This window comes from Eublepharis macularius, chromosome 1, assembly GCF_028583425.1.
Source record: "Eublepharis macularius isolate TG4126 chromosome 1, MPM_Emac_v1.0, whole genome shotgun sequence".
Classification (NCBI taxonomy): Eukaryota; Metazoa; Chordata; class Lepidosauria; order Squamata; family Eublepharidae; genus Eublepharis; species Eublepharis macularius.
In genome coordinates, this window is record NC_072790.1 from 70757726 (window position 1) to 70774480 (window position 16755).

At 42.5% G+C, this 16755-nt stretch overlaps 1 protein-coding gene across 1 annotated transcript in view; it reads left to right on the forward strand.

The window, feature by feature from the left end:
* The window catches only part of ADGRB3 (adhesion G protein-coupled receptor B3), a 654643-nt gene that overhangs the window by 296706 nt on the left and 341182 nt on the right, over nucleotides 1-16755 (forward strand). The gene's annotated exons all lie outside the window — the stretch shown is intronic.

Here is a 16755-nt window from a genome sequence, read left to right on the forward strand (position 1 = left end):
GGATTACACAGTATTTATCTGTATCTGCTTCTTAACCAGCATGTAAGAGGCACAGAGGACAGAGTACCATTTTAAAATTTGCAGAGCCAAGTTCAGATCCTTGTAGGTTCAAATCCCCATTGGCTAAGAGCTAGTTCATGCATTAACCCAGTTACAAATTCTGTCATTACAAATCCCTCTAGTGGAGCAGACTCATTACTGCAGCAGTGCAGTCTTTGCCATTGGCAATATGTGCACACATGCCCAACTTGTGCAATCCTTCCATCTCAATGAATGCCTTATGAATGTATATCTGAGTGCTGGTGTTGAACATTATGTTATGTGCATGGTATGCAAAATTTGGCCCTCAGTATCAAAGTAGCAAAAATGTGGACTCCTTTCTTCCAAGCCACAAAAAAGGTGCCAAGATTAAAATTACACTGGGAAAGAGGTAGCCAGCTGCAGTATACTGTATTCTGAGAGAATTTCTGTGCCATGGGTACTTCATGTGGCATCTGTAGCACGTAGAATTCCTCACTATATGAATTGCTCCCATTACTTTGGCAGAATTCATATCACTGCCAGACATTCCTCATAACTGAGAGGCTTCCATTTAGTAATCATAATATCTAGACTGCTCTGCAAAGGCATCCTCCTTTCTGCCTGCCTTCCTTCCTTCTCTCCATTTTGTGTGCTAGCTTTATGAAATATTGTGATCTTTTTGTTTGACACATAAAGGAACATGATATAAATGAATACAAATATCAAGATAGCCATCCAGATTTCCTTTATTTCATCAACGCTTGGAAATAGGAACAGAGAGCAACGTTGAAGTCGCTCCGATCTTTAAAAATTGGCATATGCAATTCATCAGAATTCTGTTGTCTAACAATATATTTCCTGCAATTTTTTCATTGTGGCAGCCAAACATTATTCAAAATGTCAGTACATTTTATTTATTGTTGTTGTTCGTGTTTCCATAGTTCCCAGTGATTTATGCTGTGCCCAGTTTCTAGATATGGGGCGTGCTTTTCATTTGTCTTCTGCCAACATTCAGATACACTCTCAGTCACCCACACAATCTCCATCACTCTTTTCAACCCATTCTTGTTCTGTTCAAAAAGTCTTGCCTCATCCCTAAGATTGTATGGTCTTCATTCTGACCAGGTCACTAGTGTTCTAAATATCACTCCTACCAGCACCATGGACAGCATTCAGTTCTATAAACTGAACTACAAAGGTTCAAAAGAGACATTCTTTTCACGTTGGAGTGGACAGAAACATGCTTTTGAAAACGTGGTAGAATATCCAGGCATCCATTCACTGCATTCCATTTGTTTCCAAAACCACTTCTACCACACCTGTGGCCTGTCTGTCTTCACCCTTGGGGACATATTCCAGGGAACCCATAGATAATTACACAAAGGAAAAGGCCTCTGCTTTGTAATATAATGACTAACATATATCTGAATTTTATTACATTAATTGTGCACTCTAGACAATTGAAGAAGAAATATTTTTTATATTAACATCTGGAATTCTCCTGAACTTCCGTTAAAGCAAAGTCAGAGTCAGCACATTTGTTGCCTATAATGTTATGCTGGTCTAAACTACATAAAGTTTATTAAAATAAAATCTTGGCATGGACCACAGGTAATATATGGGTAATTAATTTTATCTCAAAATTCAGGTGCATATTTTTTTTAAAAAAAATAGTACATCATTTTCAATATGAAATGCTAAATCAACATGCAATAAATTAATCTGTGATTTATGTGTAATACATATTTAAGGGTGTAATTTAGTGACGCCTTTATGTACGCATAGGGGGTTGTTATAGGAACTCTCAGAGAGATAAAACCCTGCATATTATAGCATGATGTGTCCACATAGTGCCATAAGTACAGGTAGTCACACAATATTATTCGTCTAAGTGACCTGCGAAACAACCAAATAATTTAGATAAATGGGAATTGTATTTACATGGGGAAACTGTCCCCTCAGCTTCAAGAAGACTGAACAAAGGAATCCAATTTTACAGAGACCCCCCCCCCCCAAGTAGGGGTCTCATGGTTCAGGCACACTTCTCTCTACTGATGCGGGGGTGGGGGGAAAGGATGGTGATCAAGCAGCGGTGACTGCCAGCCAGTCCTGGACATAACTTGCCCCCTCCCCGGTGTTTGAATTAATTTCATTTTCCTACTCTTAAAGGGACTGAGTGACAGTAATGTTTTTTACCTTTCTGCTGAAAACTCTGTTTGCCATCCTTCCTTGTTGTGTCTGTTTGTTTCTTTTCACAAGGTGAGGAAGGCTTCCTTTGCAGACCCTCCCCCCCATTTCCACAAGTCTGCCATTATTCCCTATGGGGGAATTGATGGGGGGGGGGGCTGGAGTGGCTGTTTTTCAACCAAATGACACCAAAATTGCAGGATTAGTTCTTCCTGTCCCCTAAAGAACCCTCCAAGTTTCAAGTGAATTTGGGCCATGGGGTGTGATCCTACGGGCCCCTGAACAAGGTGCCTTCAGCCATCCTACTTGCATAGGGAAAAAAGGGCTCTGCCCCCACAACGAATGTAGGGAAGGAGAAGGAGCAAGCCAGAACCATAGTTCTTCTGGGCTCTGTGCCTGGATCATGCTAGTCAGAAGCTGCCTTCCCCAGGCTACTGCCTGGGAACATCACAGGATCAAAGAAAAACAAGATACCTGCTGCACTTGAATAGGGGAAAACAACAGATTGGGGGGGGGTTGTAATTCCCAAGAATTCTGCATTTGTATTACCATTCTGGAAAATCCTGGGAAAACAATCCCAAACAGCAATTTTCAGGTATTTCTGCTCAGGAATTTTGTAATATGCATCTCTATGGGGTTTCCATGGATATTTGAGACCACAGAGTAGAAAAGGGGAAATTCCTTGGAAACAAAGGGACAAGTTTTGAATGTTTCTGTAAGGCAATATTTAATCATAGAAGGAAGCTGCATTTAGAGAAGTATTGGAAATAATTAAATGTTGATCCTTTTATTTTATATGGAATTAATTCTCTCTTTAGTTGATAATTGAGCATGAATAATACAGATTGTTCAGTAAGTACATAGTACATGCAGTTCTGCTGCCAAGTTATTCAAGGAGAGTTATGCTTATTTCAAGTGTTTCTTCCAATTGATATGTACTTATATGCCCCCTTTAAGAACAAAACATTTTAAAAATTGTGACTAGTTTAAATAGCATGGAATAGCATTTGGATCAATGAATTAAGAATATAGAAAAGAATATCAAATGGGGAAAGTGAATCATGATGTTGGTCTGACAGCCACGTCTTCTCAGGAACCTGGTTCTCTTTCTAAACTATTGTGGGATTAAGGTCATAATTAACAAGTGGTATTTTACTAAAGGAAATTGACACACTTTATTTGGCATAACAGCTTGCCATACAAGCATAGCATTGCTGCACTAGCAACGTAATTAACTTGTCTATGATATTGAAAAGAGAAAGAGCCAGCAGTGCATCCCTGTTTTAAACACAGATTTTGCTGATTCAGAAAGATTTAGGATTAGGCACTTAGCCATTAAGGAAGTGTTAACAGTGTAGTGGTTAGAGTGTCAGACTCTGATCTGGGAGACCCAGGTTCATATCCCCACTCTGCCATGGAAGCTCACTGGGTTACCTTGGGCCAGTCACACATTTGCAGCCTTGCATACCTCACAGGTCTGTTGAGAGGATAATATGGAGGAGAGGAGAATGAAGTAAGGTGCTTTTGGTCCCCACTGGGAAGAAAGGCAGGGTATAGATGATGTAAACAAATCACAAAAGTATTACAATAGCAATGCTTTTGTTCAAACCATATATTCTATTTTATTTATTTTTTATTTTTATTTATGCCATTTATAGTTCACCTTTCTCACGAAGACTCAAGGTGGATTACACAGTGTGAGATTAGTACAGTCAGTATCAAGAACATTTCCATAAACAATGCCGTAGGGTAAACAGATACAAGTTCACAAAGACATAGCATTGGCAGGAATCCAATACAATATATTGGTGAAGTCTATGGTTCCTAACTCATTAGCGTATCATCTGAGATCCCCTCCCTACAATGTAGCCCTCCCATTTGAGTAAAAAGCCTTTTTGAATAATTCGGCTTTGCATTGTTTGAGGAAAGTCAGGTAAGTGGGGGCTGACCTCCTCAGGCAGGCCAGTCCGCAAGGTAAGGGCCACCACAAAGGTAGGGTTACCACAAGATAATCAAGCCACATCATAAAATGTGTTACAGAAAATAAAAGATTGCTTTAAGTCAACTATACAATAATTGTCATTTTAGGATTAATTAAACCCCTCAGATACTAGTTCTCCTGATCTCTTCTTAATGTTGTTATGGCCATGAACACAAAGCAAGAGAAACATCAGAATAATCTGCCCTGGGTACACCTCTTGCTTCAAAATCTAAGAAAGAATTAATATACAATAAATATAATGAAATTAATGCTAAAAAACGTGATGCCAATTGAAGTGTATGAGAGAGACTGACAGTGCAATTCTATGGAGAGTTACTCCAGTCTAATCTCATTGACTTCAATAGGCTTAGACTGGAGTAACTCTCCATAGGATTGCACTGTGAGACTCAAGCTAAGAATCTTACATATACACAGTAGTGGTTTCTCTAGTGGTCTCTAGTGGTCTTTATTGATTGTCAGCTTTTGAACACTAATAAGAACTAAAACACAGACACATGGTCAGCTCATATTTTAGAATGGATTGTATTCATTATCTTCTCTAGCCACCACCATTTATTACTGCTGTACAAGTTGGTTTTTTAAAAAAGGAACCTCAAAGTGTGTCCTGTGCCTCCTTCTTCTAAACATTTTGTCTGTTCTGGAACAGAAGTGACACTTTGCATCTGCTTATGCTTGGCCAGTGCAGATGCAGCAATACAGACAGCTTAGCCATAATTGGGTGTGGGATACTGAATTGCATACTCTTTCCTGTATACCTGTAACCTGTGTCTATGATTACTGCTACTGTGGAACTGATCCCAGACATTCTTAGAGTTAACCAGGGTTCCTGCTTGATCCTGGATCTGAAGCCAACATTGAAGCAATTGGCAACATTATGTCTTTGCTCGCCTCCCTCATGCTGGTGTCTAATATTTGTTGAATATTTTGCACTGGTCTATAGTTTAAATTGTTTGAATTGGTATTGTTATTGTGTCATGAAGATCTCCATGCACCTGAGTTTTATAACTCCCCTGCGCTGGAGGCATAAAATGAAAATAGATAGGAAGCAGATGTTAGTGTCTAATGACTCAGGCTTTAGGATTGCTTTAACATATGTTTCATAAAGTTCAGTTGGGAATCATGGGAAAGTAAAGAATGCATGTTAAAGTCAGCCAGGTTGTTGAATAATTCTTCAACACAATCATTTTTTTAAAAAAAATCTTATCAGGAAAAGTTTGCTTATGATTGCATAATTTTTACTCAGAGTAGTTGTATCTTACAAAGGAGTAACCTGAAACCATGGGACATTTATACATACATATGTTATCTATACTGAACTCTTAGCTTGATCTGATACCTCTCTAACTCATCTGTAATTGATGTTCTTATAAATATCTCCCAAAAATAAAAGAACAATTAACATCTGAAAAAAATGAAAGGAGGTGTTTTAGTTCTGTCCCAACAAAGATCCTGTGTGACCCCTTCCTTTTCCCCTAGTTTTTCCTCTTATGTATTGTCCAGATATTCTTTACCAAGTCTAACAGTGAAATCCTAAGCAGAGTTACTCTAAGCCAATTGATTTCCTTGGGCTTAGACTGGAGTAATTTCACTGTAAATTTATTCCAGTACTTTGGTTGCACAAATATGACAAAGCTCTAGATTACTTTCAGCAGAATCAAATTCTCTGATTCACAGTCTTCTCCAAATTCTGAACTGAATCCAGCAGATTCTAGAATAGCTGACTTGTAGGACCTTAACAACTATAGGTCTTTAGAATGCCATTCAGTACAATGACATCATTGCGCTGTAGTTATACCCGACATGCCAAAAATCTCTGAATGTGCAGAGAGGCCTAGTGTGGCATGCAGAGATATATAAACCAAGTTAGGTATTTGCATGTATGTGCGTGCACGAACTTGCACTTAGGAATTTGATGCATCCTGAGGTTGATCAAATTATTATCCATGTGCCAGAAGTGTCTGCAGATTTTTGGTAAGGGAACATTTTACTCATGAGGCATGAGAACATTCACAAGTGCCTCTATTGCTCTCTGCATATGCTCAGAGATTTCCATTGCAGCATGCATGTCAATGACATCATTAGCCTTGACACAAATAGGAGCCTCCAGCACTGGTGAAATCTGAAAAGACTTTTATGGCCAAAGGACATATGGGAACTTACTGAACCACATGAAATATTCCACTAAGTATATGGTTAAGAACCCTTCCTATCCCAGTCAAACCTTGTATGTCTAGTGTTCTTTAAATTTCTTCTATGCTATTGAAATTGCAACATATAAAGAGAGAATCATGGGGAAAAGCCAATACACAAAGGAAAATACAACCATGAAGACTAACTATGTATACATTAACAAAGAACAATAAACTTAATTTATGTATCAAAATTATAAGTAAAGTGTAATTATATTCATTTTATAACAACAGCCTGTTGTTATACTTACTTTAACTGAGACAATGTGTCTCAGTAGTCTCCAAAAGTAAAAAAAACCTGCTAAAGTCCTTAAAAAAGTACATCCAAAGGAATATCTATTGCATAACTCCACCCTGTATTATGACTCCAGTTATAATTCAAACTGTATGTCCATTATATTCAGCTAATCTTTATCTGTGAGGCAAGCAGTGCAGTTTATACTTAATGAAGACATGGTGTATCATCCAGCAGCAGCTCTGTAGACCGACAGGGGAACTGGTTTGAATGCCCTGTTTCAGAAGTCCTTTTTTCAAGAATTGTTAATGGGAGGGGAATGTTTTCATGTTGGAATGTTTTGTTAATGAGGCTTTTGTTTAAGCAGCCATAACCTTGAAAAAAGGATCTCGTATCAACTGCTAGATTAGGGGAACAGGCATGAAAGATTTGAGGGCACATCTGATTGTATTATTGTGCTAGTGATGTGCTAGTTATGTGCTAGCTATTGGGTGATTGTGCTAGTGTTCCAGTGTTCTAGTGCTCCTGTTCATGTTGTCCTGGTTCAGACACAAACAGGTATATGCTGTGTGGCGGGAAACCGGATAGTACCCCTACACTTAGCATATCTGCCTGATTTGGCCTCTAGGCTCACCTGAATTCAGGCCTTTACACATAAAATCTGACATATATAAGTCTAAACAGCACATTATTAACTTTTATACAGTCACAGTTGTGAGTCTGTTGAATTTAGTAGATGTCATGCAATGTTCATGTGTATCTTCAGCAGTCCTCCACATGAACAGTCATGTCCAGCAGGATTATCCCACCCCCCCACCCCCACCTCCACACATACAGAATCTCGTCCATGAGCTCCCATAAATGCCCTCAGAGCTGTAATATTCTCCAGGAAGGAAAACAGCATCAACCATTGAGGCTATGTGCTGTCCATGTGGGGGAAAGTATGCATTAAATGCACAAGTAATTCTGATTCAGTGGCTTGTTGGTTTTAAATCTGCATAACTTTTGGATGTTTTGCATTGCATTGATAAGACGTTTAAAGTTAAATTAAAATCAATAGTCTCTCTGGGCATTTTTAACATGAAAGCCTCTCCTTTTGGCCTTTAATTAACCTTCTTGAAGTATGGGCACATTTAGGGAACGTCTGTAGTAGCCTAGTCATCTTTTATGCTTTCAGAGGTGTTGGACAGAGAAGAATTATAGAAATGAAGCTATCTCCTTTGGGAAGAATATTGTAGGTTAAGTTCCTTCTCATCTCAATTTCATACTCTCTTTTATAATGGGTTATATATTACTGTCATTCCAGTGATGCAGTGCGGGATATTAGAGGGATGCTGCTGATACGAATATTGGTTATCTGATTCATCACATCCCTAAAGTCAGTAGAGAGTTTCCATACGATCTTCATTAAACAGTGGAACATGCCTTGAGTTTTTCCCTTTTCTGTTTGTAGTTCATTTTAATGCTCTTTCACTATTTACATGAACAAATTTTCTAATTAGTAGTTCAGTCCTTAAAAAAAATCCCTTTTAGGTCCATTGAAGTGAAGATGCTTAGAAGATTATTGACTCTTGTTCACTTACATACTTTGGAAGCAAACTAAAACTATTTCACGGAACTTGGTAGCTCAGGTTCAACAATAACAACAACAACAAAAATTCCACACAACCAGGAACGCCATCAAAAAGTTCATTTATAACATGTTGGGTGAAATCCTCATTCTGGCTCTATCTTTTTTACAAATGGAAGGAAGGAACACCAGTGTTCTCGTTGAAATGTGATATACACTGCTGAAAGCAGACCCAACTCTTGAAAAACCTGCACGTTTAGTTTGACCCATTGTCTCTTGCTACTAGGAGGTGACAGACATTAAACATATGCTCCCCACAGCACTGTGGAAGCAAGAGTTGTGAAAGAAACACTGGGCCAAGCCTTCCTCCCTTGAGGCAGGGTTATAGCCAACAGGCAGGCCAGAACTGGAACTTCAGGCTTCTAGGGGAAAAAAATCTGCTGCCATATCTTTATTCTTCTTTCGCTAATAAATGTTCATTCCAAGTGAACTAATCAGGTTGTATTCTGTGTCAGGCTGCAGATGCATCATAGAGTTTTCAGAATGAAAATACGTTAATATATATCAGATACAGTGCAGAAGCCCAATATAATAAATGTAGTGTGAATGTGACTTGGAGCCTAAGTACACAAAAAACAAGAACCTGTAAAAAAGAGCCCTCCCCCCCACATACACACACGCACCTAGGGGCTGTTGTTTGATGTTTCTATTCAGAGAGCAAGCCAAAATGTTGTTTGAGTGGTTAATGCTAAAAGTCTTTGCTACTGTAATGGAAGAACAAGTATAATACCTGATTTGCATCTTGAGCATGCCTTTGGAGGAGGGACTTCAGGATGAACTGATGTGTGGCTCATTTCACAATACTGTTGTAAATGCTTTATCTTGCAGTGTGTGTCCAATGCAGTTTGTTGACAATCAAATGCACAGAAGATGTGTCTATCTTTGAGGATGTGTTTTCAGTTATGTCAGTTAAGACCTTCATTTGAAAGGCAAATTTCTTTGAGTGATGCAATTAGCTTTCCCCCCAGTGGAGATGTGAAAATACGGAAGATAGCAATGTTAGTATTTTTAATACTCCTGTGCCTGATGCAGAAGGAATAGCAATGTTAGTATTTTTAATACTCCTGTGCCTGATGCAGAAGGAAAGTGTCCCAATCTCCAAGGAACCTTCAGAATGCAAGCTCAAATTTATTAGCCGTTTGGGAACATCCTTCTTCATATGCAGTGGGCCTAGAGCAAAATGAGCTGACCGTGTACTGTCATTGCACATTATATTAACAGTTACTTTAAATGTCAGCCGACTGTAGTTTCTTAAAGAATTGGTTAACAGTAAATGTGTTCAGTACTGGCTCGCCAGATGTGTTTACAGAGGAAAGGTGCAAAAGGCACAAAAGTAGGCAGGTGAGGGTAAAGTTAAGCAAGAACTCCCTTTCTATCCTCTGTCTCTTTTCTCCAAAATTTTCCCTCCCCTTAATACTTAGCTGCTGTTTGGCACCATCCCTGGTCTTCATACGTTTTTCCAATCACCTCTTCCCCATGTAGCATGTGCTCCTCCACAAAGCCTTTCCCGAGAGCTACGCAAACCTTGGGAATCGTATGAGATGCAACACAGGGTGCTGCAGTAGGAAAGGGGGTTGTGGGGTGGAAATCACTCCCTTTCTTGAGCTGTTTCTTACACAATTAGATAGGGCAATTTCTGCCAGATTTCTCTTCCTGCAGTTGCTCTGCTCTTCCTGAGCTCTGACCTCCACAGGAGAACCTTTTCAACACCTGCAGGAAGCCACAGTAAAAATGGGCAAGGATCCATTCCACAAGCTCTGCTCTGTTCTCAGTTCCTGAATGCCAGCTATTGTGTTCAAATATTGTGTTCAAGCAGTGCAGTAAGTTGTTCAGCCTGGCTTCTTTTTGACTTCAGGTCAGGCTAAAGACCTTCATTTTAAAATGCAAAAAATACAAAAACAAAAGGATATAATTGAGAGACTGTGGATAAAAGTACATTATATTAAAAAAAAACATATCTGAGATGAGCTCAGCTTTTACTAATAAAGATTAAAGCTGTACTAGATGGACTGAGGTATTATGCCAGATGAAATTTTAAAAGGAAGTTCTGAGAATGACTTGAAAGACATTGATTGAAAGGAAATGTGTTATTTAATGGCTGGCTAGCATGATTCTAATTGTCACAGATGTGATTCACTTAAAGATATTCCAATAAGTAGGTTGATCAAATATAGGAAAGTAAGAGCTTGAGGTCAAAAGTTTAGAGGGTTTTTTTCTATTTAAGTTTTTATGTATGCACACACAAACAGGAAAAGTTCCTATTGAATTTTGCTAGGTTGATAATTTCATTGTTTCAACTGATAGGATGGGCTTGGATGTTAAATTAATGAATACCACATTTAATTTCATGAGGGCAAATTTTAATTTGTAAGCAAGGGATTTAAGAACACACATTTTTGCTTTATGTTATTGTAAGAAGGAATGAAAAAAACAAAATACTAAGGATGATTTATCCTTTCAATTTTAATTTATATTTTGCTTAATTGCAAGTTCTTACATTTCTCAGTATATGACAAATGCACTATATTAAGATTTTGATAATTGATATAAATTGAGCCATTGAATTACATGATTAAAAGAATGAAGGTAGAGCTACTGAAAGATAATGTTAAGTGGTTGATCTCCATGCAACATGATCTTGTGGGTGTTTATTCTTAAGTCAATCTTAAAACAACTACAGCCTTAGTTTTAGCAAATTCTCCCTCTGTTCAGTAAAATAATAACCAGTTATGATGAAGCGGTTAAACAGATGCTGTGAGGAGACTTGTACTTAAGAGAGAGACTTGTACTTAAGAGAGCCAGTTTGGTGTAGTGGTTAAGAGCACAGGACTCTAATCTGGAGAGCCGGGTTTGATTCCCCACTCCTCCACTTGAAGCCAGCTGGGTGACCTTGGGCTAGTCACAGTTCTCTGGAGCTCTCTGAATCCCACCCACCTCACAGGGTGATTGTTGTGGGATAATAATAACATATTTTGTAAACCGCTCTGAGTTGGCATTAAGTTGTCCTGAAGGGCGGTATATAAATCGAATATTATTATTATTAATTCAGAGCAGGCCTCGCTCAACACATTTTGTCCCCAAAGCCTCTTTCTCCTGTACTGCTTCTGCTGGCTCCCAGGCAGGCTGCAGAGGCACCATCCCATTCCTCTTGGACTCAGTGGCAAAGGCATGAGTGCAGAGATCTGCGCACCTCTTCCAGTATTTTCTCCTCCAGTTCCAAGACAGACTGTAAAGATGCTCTGCACCTTGGATCCATGTAATAGCAGCCTGAATCTGGAAGGTGATGACAGATATAGCAACGACAATAATAACAATAACAATAACATTAGATTTATATACTGTCCTTCAGGACAACACCCACTCAGAACAGTTTACAAAGTTTGTTGTTATTATGCCCAGAACAATCACCCTGTGAGGTGGGTGGGGCTGAGAGAGCTTCTAGAAGCTGTGACTGACCCACAGTCACCCAGTTGGCTTCAGATGGATGAGTGGGGAATCAAAGCCGGTTCTCCAGATTAGAGTCCCACAGGTCTGCAAACTCGGCAGATGGGGCAAATAAATTCCCAGCCCCCCTATCATAGCCTTGAATAGGGCTCTGTTGGACTGCTGCCTAGCCCATTCTACTGCTTTGCTGTCCAACCTAGCGTGGAAGCATTGCAGACCAGAAAATCAGGACACCAGGCCAACACTTGCTAATATCCAGGAAGTCATCCCACGCCTGCCATGACATGGCCATGCTCTTCATCAGACCAGGTTGTTACCTCCCAAATGCATGACCAGGATATGAGGTGGAGGGGAACTCCTCCCCTCAAACAAGTGGCAGCAACCCAGACAAGCGCAGACCTCTTCTGCCTTGCCATTCAACAGTGGCCGACTGGCAGAGTCCAAGCTGAGACCTGACTGGCATTCTCTTTGTTTGGTGTGCTGCCCAAAAGATCATGCTGTGGCTACAGATGAGGATCCGCTGCCTCTCCTGTTGAACCAGAGCACTTAAGAGAGAAACTTTGTCAGAAAGGTTAACCACTGTAAGGAAAAGGTTATGCCCATGAGCTAAGATCACCACTGACCAGGTGAATGACCAGGATGTGAGGTGGAGGACCGCACTTCCCCTCAAACGATTAGGCCACTCCTTGCCTGGGTGCTGCAAGTCTGTGAGCCTGTAAGGAAAACGGTATGCCCTGTGAGCCAAGATCACCACTCACTGGGTGAAGGACCAGGACGTGAGGCAGAGGACTGCACCTCCCTTTGAGCCATCAGGCCACTCCTTCCTGGGTGCTGGAAATCTGTGAGCCTGTAAGGAAAACAACATGCCCTGTGAGACACAGTCATCACCCACCGGGTGAATGACCAGTATGTGGGGCGGAGGACCGCACCTCCTCTCAAACCACTCTTTGCCTGGATGCTGCAAGTCTTTGAGCCTGTAAGGAAAACGGTTTGCCCTGTGAGCTACAGTCATCATTCACTAGGTGATTGACCCATATGTGAGGTGGAGGACCACACCTCCCCTTGAGCCATCAGGCCACTCCTTGTCTGGGTGCTGCAAGTCCATGAGCCTGTAAGGAAAACAGCATGCCATGTGAGCGAATGCTATCACCCACCAGGTGAATGACCTCCCCGCAAGCCATCAGGCCGCTCCCTGCCTGGGTGCTGGAAGTCTGTGAGCCTGTAAGGAAAACGGCAGGCCCAGTGAGCCAAGGTCACTACCCAGCAGGTGAATGACCAGGAGTAATAGGAAGGACCGTACCTCCCCTCGAGCCAACAGTCCACTCCTTGCCCGAGCACTGCAAGTCTGTGGGATCCTGTAAAGAAAGCGGGGCCAGGCCATGATCTGTTGCAGCCATCACCTCCTCAAGTGCATGATCAGATATGCAGAGGGGAGCAGTTACCTCATCACAGCGGCAGCAACCTGGCCAACGCAGTTCTAGTTGGCCCCGCAACTTGATAACTGCCATTAACAAAGCCAAGCTAAATCCCCAACTAGCATACTCTATAGGCTTGAATGACTGCCCAAACAACCCCACGCTGGGCCAGCGGATGAGGGACTTCAGCCTCCTGTGGCAATACGCCACAGCCACCAAAAAAGACATGATAAGTAAGACATTCTACAATGCCAGCCACAGCCTAAATTCAAACAATCACTGTGGGATGGCACCAGACAACTGCGGGATAACAGTCTGATGTCCATGGATGTGGCCCTAGAGGCTGCCTCATACAAAATGGGTACTAAAAGAGAGCTGCCGGGCCATGTGGAGTACCGCTATCCCTGAAACACCATTCCAGGGGTGGTGAGGGTATGTCCTACATGTCAGGGAAGTGGCCACACGCCATTGCAGCATCTCCCTTTGCTACTCAAGGGGGGCATGCCCCCAGCCCCCCTAGGGCCCCATTGCCTCCATGACTGCCCTTTGCGTTTGACCCAGTTGCCACTGAGACCTGCCAACTTCATGCTGTGCACCGGAAAGGCTACCGCTGACCACTCCATAAGGGATTTGTCCATAGCAAAACTGAGCAGATAACAGAAACAGAGGTATATGAAAACAGGGCGTTACTTGCTCACTGAGGAAAAGAGATGACTCAGATAAAGGCAAAACCCGAGGCAGGTTGCCCAAGTGGCAGAGCCCAGCCTGTATTGGATTGGCCCCTGAAAACCCCACAGCAAAGAGACCCAGGCAGGGCTAGGAGGAGGCAAAATGCCAACCCAGAGTTGCCATAGGCCCTAACAACCACTGTACCTACCCAGACCTGATGGCCAGTTAAAAAGTGTGTGACCTGTAAGGCAAGACTGACCTGGGAAGTTCCTATGTCAAAGAAGCCTGTTGGGATAATGCTCCTGCCCATGAGAGGACGGCACCTGAGCTACTGACCACATAGGCTCAGATGCCTTACCAATGGGTAGGAAGCCCTGAGATGTAAAGCCTTGGGATGTATAGCCTAAACATGTTAATAGTGTCATAAAATTAATAGCTGATTTATATACCACCCTTTAGGACACTCACTGCCCACAGAGAGAGTTTAAAAAATGTAACTGCGTGTAACGTGCCGGGGGTGAGGGGACCGGACCTGACCAGCAAGGCCACATGGCCAGACATACCCCAGCCAGGGTCCATGGGCCCACCTTCGGTGATCACAGGCTCCCCGCTAGAGATACCAGCCCAGTTTACCCCAACAAACTCAGTACCTGACAGCCCTATGGTCTGGGATCTGCTTCAGCCCTATGGTCTGGGATCTGCTTCCCATGCAAAACATAGCAAATACCCCCATTATCTCCTTAACCAGTGGTTGCACTTCCACTGTTACCAGCACAAGCTCCAACTACAAACCTCCTTTGGCCATATCCATGTCATCTTCCCCCATCAACTCACAAGAGGCTGTGAACCAGACTCGTTTATGCTGGGGGCGCTGGACAACCCCCTCTGCCAGATGGACCTGACTTCATCAATCAGGTCCACTGCAGCCATCCCAGGACTGGCTTATGGCAGACTAGCCCATCTCAGCTGCTTCCCGTTATTTACAGTAATCTTGTCAATCAGGTCTACTGTCACCTCAGCATGACTGGATTACAGCAGCCTAGGCCAGATCCAGTACTGGCTGTCAATTGTGCGAATCTGGTAGAAAGATCAGATCACATCTTAGACTACTGTGCCCTGCATGACTGCTTTGCAAGTTTCAGCAGGTGCAACAACACAGCATACCTTTAGGTGGTGTGAGTGATGTGAGTGACAAAACCTAAAAACAACTATTCCAGCCTACAAAGGCTGCAAAATTGAGCAGGGGAAGGGTTTTTTTCAATCAGCTACAACCCTGGGACTATAGACCCTTGCTAAGCCAGTAGCAATAATATGTGGAGCAATCCACCATTCAGATGACTGTAAGCCCTCCCCCCCCCCCCCGCCTCAGACAGACCTTCGTTGCTATTGCTGTAAGTACTCTCCAAATAAAGTGGAACAATGTGGTGGGGGAGGCCTAGGTAGACTGGAGGCATGCAGAGGCTGGACCTAATCCTGCTTCAGCCCTTCTGACTGATAGACACTGATAGCGCAGTATTTCCTTCATCCCTTTGGCCTCTTCATCATCCTCAAAGGATGAGTCTGCAGGTAGCTGCACAGCCCCACCAAAATGACTGCTACTGCCAGTAAGCAGGAGGCAAATCAGACCACAGAAATGCCACACTCAAAATGGCCACTCTTGGAGCTATTGTAGATGCCTTCACAACATGGTTGCACTGCTAGGAGGCTAAGGTCATTGCATGCCACTCTCAAAATGGCTGCATCCAACTGAATAAACTGCCAAGCCCTCCTACAAAATGGCCCCTGTTGCCTGAAGGCCTTAGGCTGAGCTATTGCTCCTGGAAATACTCCCTCTCAAGGAAGTGTAAACAGCAGGGGAGGGAAAAGCCTAGATGGGGGTAGGGGGGCTACTAGAATCCACCCTGCTAGGCCAGTGGCAATAAAGTATGAATTAATCCACCCCTCAGATGGCTGCAACTCACCCCTGCGACCTACAGCAAAGCCTATTTCTGCTGCTGCTGGAAGTAAAACAGTGTTGGGGGGGAGAGGAGTCTAGGTAGGCCAGAGGCCTCAAGGGCTTGGTATAATCCTGCTTTAGGCTTTCTGACTGATAGTCAACAGGCCCCAAATGTAAATAAGGGGAGAAAGTCACTTCCAAACCAGTGAGCCTGGCACTGGACCCTGCCTCTCCTCTTGAAGTTTGAAGGTAGCAAGCAGGGCAATTTCACAGCTTGTCCAAGGCAGCCTAGCTGTGAGGGCCCTCAGTAAAACCAGCCTCAGAGAAGCTCAGCTGAGAGAGTTTGAGATGAGCTCTGCTCAGGCCGAGCACGAGGCATAACTGAAGGCAATGGGGGCAGAGAAGCCAGCTAAGGCTATAGACTCCGCCCCCCAATGCTAAACCGTAGATGCCAGGGTGCACCTTCTGCTTTCCTCCTTCCGAGGAGGCAAAGAGCGGCTACCAGCCTGAGTGGCTGTTGCCACTGGCCAGGATGGCCAAATTCCCAGTGGTGCACGCAACTGGTATTATTCTGGTGCAGAATTCACAGCTATAATGGAGGCCGCAGGAGTAGCTCTCACCAACAAAACTACCAGGTAAAAGGAACCGCTGGTTGTAACTCAAGCTGTACCTGCAGATAGGTGGTTCTACTTTGAGTCATGTCTGAATATGATTCAGCTTTTGATAGATTCAGAAATTCTGAACTGGCCGAGTTCAGTTCTGGCTCCTCCCATTTCAGAAATCCTATACTATCACTAACCTATATAGCTAAATATATGTTTGTGTTCGTGTGTCATGCATGTGTGAAACTGTTATTTTTAGTTTGAAGAATGATACCTAGAAATAGCAGTTGTGGAATAGTGGTTAAAATTTGGACAGACTGTAGTGACATAGGCTTAAATTTCTGCTCAGCTCAGGTATGACCCTAAATGACTGACCTTCGGCTAGTCATTTTCTCTCAGTGTAAACTTCCACATAGCATTGTTGT